A 13,290-nucleotide genomic window follows, 5' to 3' on the forward strand; every position below is an offset into this window, starting at 1 on the left:
CTTTTCTCTCATCAGGACATGTTGATGGTCTCTTGCTCCCTCTCCCTCAGCACTCCCTGACCTTGCTTGGCTGTAGGAACTCACTGTAGATCACACTTGCTCACTGGTGGCACTAAAGCAGCCATCTCTTTGAGACACACGTGTTTGGCTGCCTTATTGCATAGCTCCCCAGCTCTGCCTTTGGAGACATTGGTGCCACAGTGGGGAGGTGCACTGCATCATGCCTGCCTGCAGCTCCAGCAGTAGGATTTCCCCACCTTTCCCCACACGGGATTCCAGCTTCCTTCTGACTACCTCCCTTGGGAACCATAGACTGTGAATCGAAAAATTCCCCATTCCCTGGGTTCAGAAGCAATAGTCACTGCCCATTCAGTGCTGCACTCAAGGGACAGCTGCAGCGTCTCCCTTTCTACCTGCTGTGGTCTCAGCTACAGCTGCCACTGAGCTGCCATGACCCAGGAGGCCATTTCACAGCCATGCCAAGCTCCCAGCCTCAGCACTGTGCTGTCTCTGCTTTACAACCCACTTTCCAGCCATCATGTTTTAGTCATAGTTTTCTACTGCAGGTTACAACAGCTTCTTCCAGATGCTGGCTCATTTACAAGAAGTGGGCTAGCCTTCACCAACCTTACTCACTCTTAACCCTCCCTGACTCATGCTCCAGTTCAGGGAGTTCAATCCTGTAATGCTCTGATGACATTTTATTTTAAGTGCATCAATATTTTGAGTGGAAGGACCTATTTTTAAGTTTGACAGAAAGAGGAGTTAAGGTTCTTCCCAGCTAAAAGGCCAACCTTGATATGTGCAGGGGTCAAGGAGATGAAGCCTATCCAGCCGAGGATCTCAAAGAATTGAAAGCATTAAATACTTCATGTTTTCTACACTAAAAGATGAAATCAGATGTAGAACATCTTTTTGTCAAGAAAAGGGTGTGGGGGGAAAGCCATTGGAAAGGAATATAGACTTCAGTGAATGAATAGGCATAGGAAAAATGTAGTTAGGACTAGGCAAGGAGATGGGAATGTGGTTAGGACTAGGGCGGGTGGATGGAAATAATTACTAGAGAAAGCTGTTTTACAGCATCTGTAGCAGAGTTGAGAAGACCTGTCACTCCACAGTTGATTTAGTCTGCGCTGAATGTGAACTCTAATGCAACGGTCATTTTGGCAGTATCTTGTAACAAAGTCCTATGTGGCAGTTTTGTATTTGCCCTTTCATTTCACAATTGCCTGTTTTTAAATATATTTTGCTACTATTAGTTTGACCGCCCCTAACACTAAATTGCTAACACACTGGCATTCAGTGCAGAACTGCCTTGTGAAATGTCTCACTTAGTAATTGCCTCCACTGCCCTTTCTTCCCAAGGCCATTATTACTGTTTGCCTCCCAGGTCTGCAAATCTGCCAGCAGCTCCAGAAGTTGTCTCCCAACCACACATTTCAGTGACCTTAAGTCTGCAGGCCACAGTCTCTCTCACACTTGACATAAACTCAGATCAACAAATCTACCTCCTAAAGCACAGATAATTATACTCCTCTACTGCCAGGAAGCTCTGGTACATTCTAGTGAATCAAATGTGGAACAAACCTAGATCTTTGCCAACAGGTGCAATCTTTGTTTCTGTAGCTGTCGACGTGCATCTTCAGTTGGAGTGTGAATGTCCTTGGGGCTGACTTGTGCAGCAGAAGTTTGTCTCAGGCACCCTTTCATGATCATTGGGAGAGAGAAAATTTTTTGAGTTGTGGCAAAAAAGAGAGTTTGGTTCTGTCTCCATAGAGTCTCACTCACTTGCTTTTGGATACAACCAAAGTTCAAATTCCTTTCAAAATCATTAAGTGGGACAAAGCTTACCTGAAAGTAAAGAACTTATGCTGCAAGGAGATAAAAAGAAAGTGCTCTCATGGAGAAATAAATGGTTAAAGGATAGAACACAAAGGATAAAAGTCCTTGGAGGAAGATCACCAGTGGAGTCCCACTGGGCTGCACTACATGTTGTTATTATTATATATTATATACAGTGTATTCCCACAGGAATGCACTGATTGATCTAGTCCTAAGTGACCTGGAAAGCGGGATGAGATAAAGGAACAAAGTTTGCTGATAATAATGAGTTATTCAAAGAAGTAAATTTAGAGCCAACTGCTAAGAGCAGAGGGGTATCATTATGCAGAATGACTTGGAAATAAAAATGCAGTTGCGTTCAATATTGATAAATGTAAAGTAATGCACATGGGAGAAAAAGCTCAACTATACATATGCAATGATAGTCACCAAAGTAGCTGTTACTACTGTGGAAAAGCAATCTTGAGGTTATTATGAGAGTCCTATGAAAATGTCAGCTCAGTGCTCAGTAACATTTTAAAAAGCAAACCAAGTATTAGGAAAGAAATTAAGACCAAATCAGAAAATAGCATGAAGTTGCTGTACAGATTTACTGTGTGACTGCACTTAAATAGTGTGAGTTCTTCTGTCCCCTTCCTCCCAGCTTAAAAAGGTGTTTGGGGAAAAAAACCAAAGATGCTGCAAAATATGGAAGAGTTTTGGTGTGAGAAATGGTCAACAAGATCAGGAACCTTTGTCTGGAAGAAGAGAAAACCAGGGAGGGCACATGATAAATGTCTAAAAAATCTTAAGTGCCTAGAAGGAAGCAGATAGAGAAAAAATGTTCACTGTCTTCCAATACAGCATTAAATGGAATCAGTAGAGGTAGTTTCAAATCAAGAGAAAGGAGGTAACTTTTCAAACTACAGTTTAGCTGTGTAACTTCTTGCCACAGGAGGCTGTGGGCACAAAAAGTCTCTGTGGCTTAAAAGACTCACAAAAAGGCAATCTGTTGAGAATTCCTGGATATGGAGACTCAGAGTTTTCCACAGACCTTAGGAGTGTGAGAGAGAGGTCTGGCAGCATGGCTGTGTCCTTGCTCTGTTTCTCCATCCCTTTTTCTGCTGTGCATCCATTATTGCCCAGCGCTGATGAGCTGTGGAGGACCCACTACAAAAGTTCTTGTGTTTTATGGTTGTCCCCTTAAAAGGATCACAATAAGTCCCAAAGCTCACTGTTTCCTCCTTGGAAATGAGTAAGGCAAACTTAGCTCTGATGCCTATTTTATGCTGGAATAAAATATAGTTTGGTCTAAGTCAGAAGGGAGGTGTAAACTGTGTGACTTGGATTAATTTGGCATTCAGTGGGTGTGCGAATGATGACATACCCACCAATGGAACAGATGGTCTGGGCAGCAGAAAAAATAACCAGATAGCTATAAAATAAAGCAAGCGCCTTCCAGGCAAATTCTTATCTTCATTTCACCTAAATAAACCTGAAATGATTTCATTGAAAGGACCGAGTTGTTTACCTCTTTCACTTGAGGTCTATCTTTTATCTTTGCTTAATTTGGACTCACGCTGGAATTTACTTGCTGGAAATTCATCTTCTTTCTCCAGCTTGAGTTTGGGTCGTTATATTATTAAATCTCTTGTTGAATCTCTTACACAGTGTCTATCATCTAGACTGACCTCCAGAAAACTGAAATCAGTCTTACATGAATTTGTCTTTAGCCCTGTGCATCCTGGGGGTGTCAGCTGGGATAAAGAGATCCTCAGGCTGATGAGGCAGGAGTGATACTTATGTCTCTGCAGGCATTGCTTGGCACCATGGGCAAGCAGAAACTCTGAAACCTCCTTAAGCTAAATCAATCTTGAAGTTGTTGAATGACAGCAAAGGTATGAGTCCTTAAACAAAAACTACAATCCCACACTGCAGTAAAAATACATCCCTAAGAGATGCATCCACTGCCTCTCCTTTTCTTCTCTTGCCTTTTCCATACACTCCACATAGCTCTTTGGGCTGTGGCTGTACTGGTGTCAGAGGCAGACCACACGGATAATAGCCAGTGTTGCATAAGGAATTTATCAGATGTGTCCCAAAGCAATAAAATTTTTACATGCCCTTAAGTGACAGCAAGATAAATAATGACAATGTGATAAACAAAAGTGTTCATATTTTAAAGGTAGTACTAAAACTGAGAGCTCCCCAACAGAGCTTTATCCCATCATAATATTTTCCACATTGCAGAATACAGTTTTCTCTATTTTCACATAATCTGATAAACATAGTTTCTGTTATCCTAAGCATGAATGTTTGTCAACACCAACTTTAAGTAATAAGAGGCTGATTTGGTTGCAGGAAAAAAGAATGAGTCATCCAGCTGAACAAAAAACACTGCATTCTTGTAAATGTATCCTGTATATCTGTACACTTAAACAAGCCTAAGAGATGATGATGCTATATTGTTTCCAAGTAGAAACGGTATCCAGATCTCTGTGTGGGTGGATAGGTAGTGGGTGGATATAATAAAAACCTCCATGATGTATTGTACATATCCCTCTGTTGTTTTCAAATACGGTTTTGAATTATTAATACCTAAAAATGGAATTGTCCAGTTCTGCCCTTATGCATCATTGTTTACTTCAATAAACCTCAATCTAGCAGGAAATGGTGAATATTTAATTGTGCAGCATAAATAATGAAGATTCCCAACCATTCTGGAAAGTCCCTGTTTCAGAGATGGCAAGTGCTTGATTTTATTGCTGTACTCTGCTGCTGAAGTCTTCTGATTCATGACTCAGCCACTTGATATGCTGTGTTGAACCCCTCTCTTTCACAAACCAGGGGGAGAAAACAGAAAGGTCTCTGACTTTGTCCTTCATATCTAGTGCATCATTTACCAAGCAGGTGCAAACAAGTACCCAAAGCTCTAACTTTGGCTTATCTTTTACTTTGGGACTCACTAGTGGAAGATGCTGAATCTTCTGCTCATTATGTGCTTGATTGGTTTATACAAACCAGGCCTCCTTGCCTGTTGCAGCTGTGCTTTTCTTTGGGTGCTGCCTGGAAGGAAAGTCATGTGCCCATCCAGGGAGAAGCCCAGTGATTTTTTTCCTGGCACCCCAGACAGTGAAGGTATGGCTGCCTCTGCTAAGGACGCACCCTCAAAGCCAGACATCAGTTTCCTGAGGGATTTGTAGAGCAGGATGTGCCCACCTTGTGAAGGCAGGCACTGCCTTCTGTTGCATAGGAGATGCACTGACAGAGGCAATGTTGATCTCCTCCAGTTTTTGTCTACAGTGCTTTCCCCCCCCCCCCCCCCTTTTTTTGGCACTGGCACATGTCTGATGCCTCTCCTTCACTCTCTTTGATCTATACCTGAGTGTTTTGCAGTTATGAAAATCTGTCGTTAAGGCAAAATTGGGCTGTTACCTTACTCCAGACCTCCAGGAAGTCCATGGCCTCTTCCAAAATCCAAATGGGTTTCATAACACTGGATAACTCAAGGAAAACATAAAAATGTGGTTCATCTTGTTGTGGGCCAGCATGGAAACGTGCAGCTGGATGCAGTGGGGCTGTGCTGGAGGCAGCTAGATTTGTTGAAATCACAGAAACATCCTGGGAGAGTTGTAATGCACCGCCAGCAAGCTCTGGTCTCCCCCACAGCACAGCAACCTTCTGCTCTGCCCTAACATAAAGGTGTTCTGGGCTGGGCAGAGGTTGCATGGCCCTGTCTGGCCCCAAATGCATCCCTAAAAACATCAAGATCCTTTGACACCCACTGACACAGGAGTCTGTGCAGCACCTGCCCCTTTGGGAGACACAGCCTAAACCATCTCTGCATGCTCAGAGCCTCTCCCCCTGTGCATACACACATCTAGAGGGGACAGTGCCAGCTGATACCACACAATCACAGTTTCTAAATAAAACAGGGAGTAGAAGTTGGCCTCAGACCTAAGGTGTCACCGCTCAGTGTGGAATACTAAATATAGTCCATATTTTGTGTGTCTAAGGAAATTCATCCCTATGAATGAAAGGGCTTCACCATTCATCTACTCCCTTTTCTGTATAGAGCCACATCTACCTCTATGACTTTAGTCCTTCATTCACTTCCATGCACTCTTCTAAGAACCAGAGAAAATGGCACATTTATTAATATTTTTTAAGAAATTGCCTGTGTGCTACTCTAGGAGTAAGCTGCCTGGCTCTGATAGTCCCCTCCTGTTCCCAAACCCATCAGCCATGGGGCAATACACAGTCTGGCAACACACTTGCATGGAGCTTGTGAGCATGGCTTGGGGTTTAAGGGAGGTAGTGTAAGGAAAAAGGATTCTACAGAAGGATAGAAAAGCAAAGATACAAAGGCACACTGCACGTTTTTTTCACATCAGTTTGCATCTTAATTCCTATCGAGATTGAGTATCCAGGTAATTGGAACTTACCCAAGCTAGCAGAGCTTCTCTATGTAATTTCCCTTCAGAACTTCAGAGATCCAGAGATGCCATCTTTTGATTTTTATTCACTGTCCTAAACACAGTATAAAAAATGGCCTACCTAAAAGTCAAAATATTTCTAAAACATATTTCTTAAGCATAAAGGAATAAAACGTGATTATTTCACATTGCATCCATTTTGTACATCCTTCCGTGTAATGTGAATTATGAATCCTGTAACTCCACATTTCCTTTTGTAGATAATGATAAGTAATTTTAACATTATAGTTAGTTCACCTGGTGTGGGTCAGATCTGCAGCTTCATCTACAATGCAGATAAAAGTGTTAACATCTATATTTTGTGTCACAGAATCCTATGCACACAGTATAACTGCCATGGGGAGGGAAAGCAGTACCCCAACCAGGAATTATGAAAAGGTCTCTGAGTGTAATCACAAAGCTGGAGATTGACAGAGATAACTGGAATTGAATAGGGAATGTTACTAATACCAGAAGATCAGGGAGTGTTTGCTAACCTGGTAAGAAGGCATTTTATCGTGCTGAAGAAGTATGAAGCAAAACTAAACAAAACTTGTTTTAATTATCCTTTCAGAGCCTACTGAGGAATGAGTGGCCACAGAGGTAATACAGAGTGTGGTAAAGATATTTTCCAGCAGTATATTACAATTGCAGATTTCAAGACTGTTGTTTAAAATGGAGGACTTTAAAGTCTATACTCAGAGGTGCTGCATGACTGCTTGTAAAGCAGCGTCGTGGTTTAAGCCCAGCCAGCAACCAAGCCCCAGGCAGCTGCTCACTCACTCCCCCACCAGCTGGATTCAGGAGAAAATCGGAAGGGTAAAAGCTTGAAAACTCATAGGTTGTGGTAAAGACAGGTCAATAGGGAAAGCAAAAGCCATGCAAACAAGCAAGGCATAACAAGGCATTAATTCCCTGCTTCCCATGGGCAGGCAGGTGTTCACCCATCTCCAGGAGAGCAGGGCTCAATCACATGCAATTGTTACTTGGGAAGACAAACTCTACCACTCCAAATATCCCCTCCTTCCTCCATCTTCCCCCCACTTTATATTCTGAGCATGATGTCATATGGCCTGGGATATCCCTGTGGTCAGTTTGGGTCACCTGTCCTGGCTGTTTCTCTTCCCAACCTCCCTTGCACCCCCAGCATCCTTGCCAGCATGGCAGTAGAAAAAGCCTTGGCTCAGTGTGAGCCCTGCTCAGCAATGACAAAAATAAAAATCTCTGAATTATCAACCCCGTGTTCAGCACAAATCCAAAACACAGCCCCATAAAAGTAGGTAAGTTGCCTAGTCTACAAAGAGTTTGGATGCTCTCAGCTCATGTATAATACATAGTTCTCGCCTCATATAGGTTAATTACCATGTATGAGGGCAGATAGGAAACTATTCTTTTAATATATTACAGTAGCCTTTTCTCACTCCCAGGTAGTTCATGCCTCAAATGCAAACCTGCTTTTTTTTCTTTTTTTCTTTTTTTTTAGGAATTCATTCAACTGATATTGAAGTCAATTTCAGCCTACTGATGGAGCTTGCTGATAACTTTTTACCACTGGCAGCATCCCAGGTGATGATGGTTATCAAGAACCTAGACTTTTTAACAGTAATTCTGGGGTTTTTGATGTTGAAAAGCAGGTGGGATGAATAGCACAGTTACTTGTGCATTTGTATAAGACATAAAGAGTGCCGTTAAAACTCCATTCCTAAGATAAGGTGACAATTTCCACTGTGAGGATAAAGTCCACCTATCAATACCATCTTCAGGACAGAGCCTCAGGCTAAAGAATGCACTCTTGTATCCAACAAGAACCACCTTAAATATTATCCGGCCTGCCTTTTAAAAGAGACATTCCTCTTGAGCCTTGCCTTCTCTGGAAAAAAACCCCAAAACTTTAAGTAAATTTACATAGGTTTATACATACAAATATATGCATATTTGTTTTATTTATATATGGAATAGAAACAAGACCCTATTAAAAGAAAACCAAAACCTATTAAAACAAAGCAGTGCTCCAAATGCACAATTTTCCCCAAGAGAGCCATGAGGCCGAGCTGTTAGTGGCCAATAGCAGATCTATCACTTCAGACTTGTGCTTGGATATTGCTATGAAGAAAGTAAAATGAAAAGCCACATGGAGCATAATGGAGCACTCATTCTCCATGTGCCAGAATCACCAAAAGTCTAAGAGAGAACACCTTTGTAAGAATAGAGAGGTTTGGCACAACTCTGAGCTAGAGTTCCAGGCTGCCTGCAGGCTTCAGGTAACAACATGCTGGGGTGACAATATGCTTCACCATGTCCCAAATATGTAGATTATTTGCAGCACTCAAATCGAGAAGGAAGCATGGGAACCACAAGATTTTCCACTCTGATAGAGAGTTCACTCATTTCCCTCATCTTCCAAGCAGCATCTCTCTGTCTCTAATCAGAGCCCGAGTCTTCCTTTATCCCAGTGAGAACTTGGCTGCTTAGTAAAAGCCACTGACATCCAACTTTCCTTGAAACCCACCTCTACTTTAACTCATGCCAGCTCAACTGTGCTGTGCAGGCAACTGCAAGGTTGCCCCAGCTCTTGGAATGTTTTGGCTGCCAAGAGGACTGGGTGGTTTTGTGTGGAGGTAGTGCTAGGTGGCATCTAGGAGACAGTATTCAGGTTTCTGTGGAAAAGTTTGGGAGTGGGGCTGTGTATGTTTGTAGAGAGTGGTTAAAGGGCAGAGCTGGGTAACCTGTGTGCAAATCGGTTGGCAGAAAAAAATTTGGAGGGCAAAAACTCAAGACCTGGCTAAACTTCTTCAGCTCCTTTCCTTCAGTTTGACAGACGGAGATGCTCTGGCTTAACTGAAGTCTTCTTGAGCAACTCTCAACACCATGGCAAGCCTGATCCACAAACAATTCAGGAAAAGGGATGCAGAAAACTCTGGTGTCAATCTATGTCTTTCCAGAGCAGACCAGGATAAAAGTGCTGTGTTGTCATTCCCCAAATGAATCACAAGATTTTTTTCAATAAAAAGTATAGAAAACTATCAAATAAAATTTCTAAATTCTTATCCCATTATTTTAATGTAGTCAAAGTTCAGAAGGATGCACAAACTTGTCTTAGCTAGAAAAGAAATAGTGCAACAGCCCTGAGATCTTACTGGAGGAAGGAGGCAAAACACAGCCTTTTCCTGACCTTAGTGAGCATTTCAATGTATTCCTTTACTCTCCATTGTACTGTGTATAATAAAGGCCTTACACCCAGAAGTCTCTCTCCTCTTTTTGCATAACCAGAATAAGTCAAATAAGGGGTTTTTTAATAGAATTTAATAGAATTAAACCCAGATCGCATTTAACTGGGAGAAAGTTATGGGCCTGAAAGGGAGAACAGAGGGACACAATCACGGAGGTCTGGTTAGGAAAGCTGATCCCAAAGTGCAGAGCAAGGAAAAGGGCTGAAAGGGTCTGTCCTCTTTGGTGGCATGTGCTATAGAAGATAGTGGAAGGGAGGGCAGGGGAAAAGGGAGTAGAGTGGTTGTGTCCTGCTTGGGAGAAGTGAGGTGTGATGCTGGCTAGTGTAGGGAAGAAGAGAAAATTCATATGGGCTGTGGCCTGTTTAAGAGAGACAGGCCACAAGAACTATTCATGATACAGACTTGGGGCGTAAGGAATGCAGATTTATTTCTAGTACAAATTAAATCTACTTCTCAAAGCGCAGGGTCAGACTCTTCCAACAGATTAAGCTCCACTTACTCAGTGTCCTGATCCAGAACTGGGATATGCTAGGGAAATAACTGTAAGAACAGTAATAATAACTGAGGATTTTCTTCAGGATGTCAATGGTATGGAAGGAATTCACTCAGAGAGAAAGTCATGCCATTTTTCAAAAGCTCTTGGATATGGAAATTGTTTAAGTAGATTTTCCCTCTATTCTTTTTGTCTAACAAGTGTTATATCCCATAGTACCAAAATAATAACACCCCCTTAGATAAATAAAGTTCTATTAAATGCTAATGTTAAATTATAATGATAAATGCTATAACTCAGATTCTAGAGCTGAAGTGTTGTGTAGGGATGATCCTGGTGTCTCTAGTTTTGGGGAGGCAGCCTGGATTAGCGTGGCTGCCTGGATGTTGAAAGGCCATGAGCTAGCTGGGGCAGAGCAGAGTGACGGTTGGGCAATATATTGCAAGGATTTGGCAGCTTTGTTACAGGAGAAAATTATACTGGGTATTCATGCAGGCTATTGCTAAGCTCTTTAAAGCAATACACAGATTAATAAATAATTGAAACAGCTTAAAGGAATAGGAGGATAAATTCGCTGTAATCAAGGGACACACGGTGTAAAATAAGGCAGGATCCAAACTCCATTAAGAACAGGCACATGACTAAGTGGTATCGTGACCAAAGGCAATGCCAGCCTATGGATAGGTGTGTTATAGTCACTGAACAGCCTACAGGGGCTTAAGCAATTTTTAAATTGTATAATTGTGTAACACATCTGCCATTCCTTTCTGCGTCAGACCAATGGAGAGACAAAAAGAGAATATCCAGAGGCCATGGAAGACCGAGACATCATGGAGTCAGATCCCAGGTTTTAAACAGTCTTTACCTTGAGATGATATTCCATTTCATGACGTACTGAATATGGAGTAACACCAAAGAAATGATCCTCAGACTCAAAGTTTCAACAGCTCGTAGAAAGTGAGTAAGCAAAGCTGAAATGCCCTATTAATGCCATAGCTGACAAACCAACAGTAAAGTCTTTCCCTTTTTGCCATGCATGCTGTAACTAAAACATTAACTGGCTAATGGCACTATTCTTGAAAAAATATGACATTATTACTATTTTCAAGGAGGATGCTCATCCACAAAAATTGTATTTCCACTAAGGAGAGGAGAGTTTTGCTGCAGGAGCTTAAATATTTTTCTATGAAGTATGGAAATTACCTAAATATATTTCACCTAGTTTTTTCATGAAAATAGGTGTCGAGTAACAATTACATAAATAAAATATTATGACACTGTGGTTAAATTGCTAATTCATGTAAGAATTAAATTACATTATGCTTCTGCCCCTTTTCTTGGGAAAAAAAAAATGGGGGTAAACATATTGTTGCCTCCTCTGGATTAAAAAAGTTGATGATAAAAATGTAATAACCAAGGAATTAGAGGAGAGATCTTTTTTAACAACATTGAATGGAGCATATAAACTTTCCTCAGAGCTGTTCAAAAATACCAGAAAACCCTATAGCACATACCATTATCACTTTAATCTACCTCTCAAATAAACTGTCAATCCCACACACTATCCAAACTTTCCATACCATCTGGCAGGAAGTTTATACAGAACCTGAGAAAATTCCTCAGATTCCAGTCTGGATGGACCCAACAGTATGATTTGTGAGGTTGATCTAACTAAGCAACACATTTGAATCCTTGTCCCACACATAGCCAAATTTCTTAGCCCTTGGAGAAGACTTTCATTTTTTTACATAGACAAAGGAGAATGGAAAAGAAAAGGTATGCATTCCAGTGTTTATCTAAGTATTAAGAATCCGAACACTTGTAGACTGGATATTGGCAGAGAGCAAGAGGTTGAAGTCTGGCCCAGTTGGAAGAGATCCAGCCAGATCTACTCTGCAACACTTACTTAGATAAGAAGAACAAATAAATCCAGTAATTTTATCAAAATGAGCTATTGTAGTGTGTGCATGCTTTACAATCAAACAATAACAATGAAGACCTTCTACAGTCAGGTAGCCCCATAATATCCTATAGCAAAGCCTCAGTAACTCTGCTGAATATGGTATGAGTTCCAGTCAGGAATGTGAGCTACCAGCAAAAGACGTCTCACTCAGAGAGTTAACATTACTCCAGTGACACGGGCTCAGGATTAGTGCTTTGGCTTTTCTGTAGCTGCTGGAGATGTAAAAATATGGGCAGACTTTCAACTCCACGAGTGCCAAGCACATATACACTACACAATAACTTGACTGTGCAGGGAAAGACTTTTAAAATGGCTTCATGATTCAAATCAAATACACTCTTACTGTCAGTTGCACCACTTCTAATCTCAGTTTCCCAGTTTCAGATATAAATAACTACAACATTAGCAATGGGAAAACCACCTAGGTGAAAAATATACTGTGTAATGCATTTAAACTGTTCTGTCACAGCCCTTTGCACTGGCTAAAGCACTGTCTGGTTTAAGTAAGAATGTAATGAAATGAAATAGAATCATAGAATCATAGAATAGTTTGGGTTGGAAAGGACCCTGAAGTTCATCTGGTTCCAAACTTCCTGCCATTGGCAGGGACCTCTTTCACAAACCAGGTTGCTCAAAGTCCCATCCAACATGGCCTTGAAAACTGCCAGGGATGGTGCATCAGTAAGTTCGCTGGGAAACCTGTTCTAGTGCTTCACCATCCTTACAGTAAGGAATTTCTTTCTAATATCCAACCTAAATTTCCCCTCTTTCAGTTTGAACCCATTACTCCTCATCCTATCACAGCAGTTCCTGATGGAGGGTCCTTCTCCAGCTTCCTTGTAGGCAGCCCCCTTCAGATACTGGAAGGCTGCTATGAGGTCTCCACTCTCTTCTCCAGTCTGAATAGCCCCAACTTTCTCAGCCTGTCTTCAAAGAGGAGTTGCACTAGTGCCCTTAACAACTTTGTGGCCCTCCTCTGGATTCGCTTCAACAACTCCATGTCTTTCTTATGATGGGGGCACCAGAGCTGGATGCAGTACTACAGGTGAGGTTTCATGAGAGCACAGACAAGGTAGAAAGTCATCCCCCTTGACTTGCTGCCCACACTCCTTTTGATGCAGTCCAGGAGATATATATATATATAGATATATAGATATAGATATAGATATAGATATAGATATAGATATAGATATAGATAGATATAGATATATATGCAAACATGAAAAGTCAGTATTGATCAAGTCAAAGTATTTTCTTTTTCTCTCTCTAAAAGAAACACAAGAAGGGACTAACCGGTTTGGTCAAACC

Source organism: Chamaea fasciata, unplaced genomic scaffold, assembly GCF_029207755.1.
Source record: "Chamaea fasciata isolate MVZ Bird 193981 ecotype frontalis unplaced genomic scaffold, bChaFas1.0.hap1 SCAF_3, whole genome shotgun sequence".
Classification (NCBI taxonomy): Eukaryota; Metazoa; Chordata; class Aves; order Passeriformes; family Sylviidae; genus Chamaea; species Chamaea fasciata.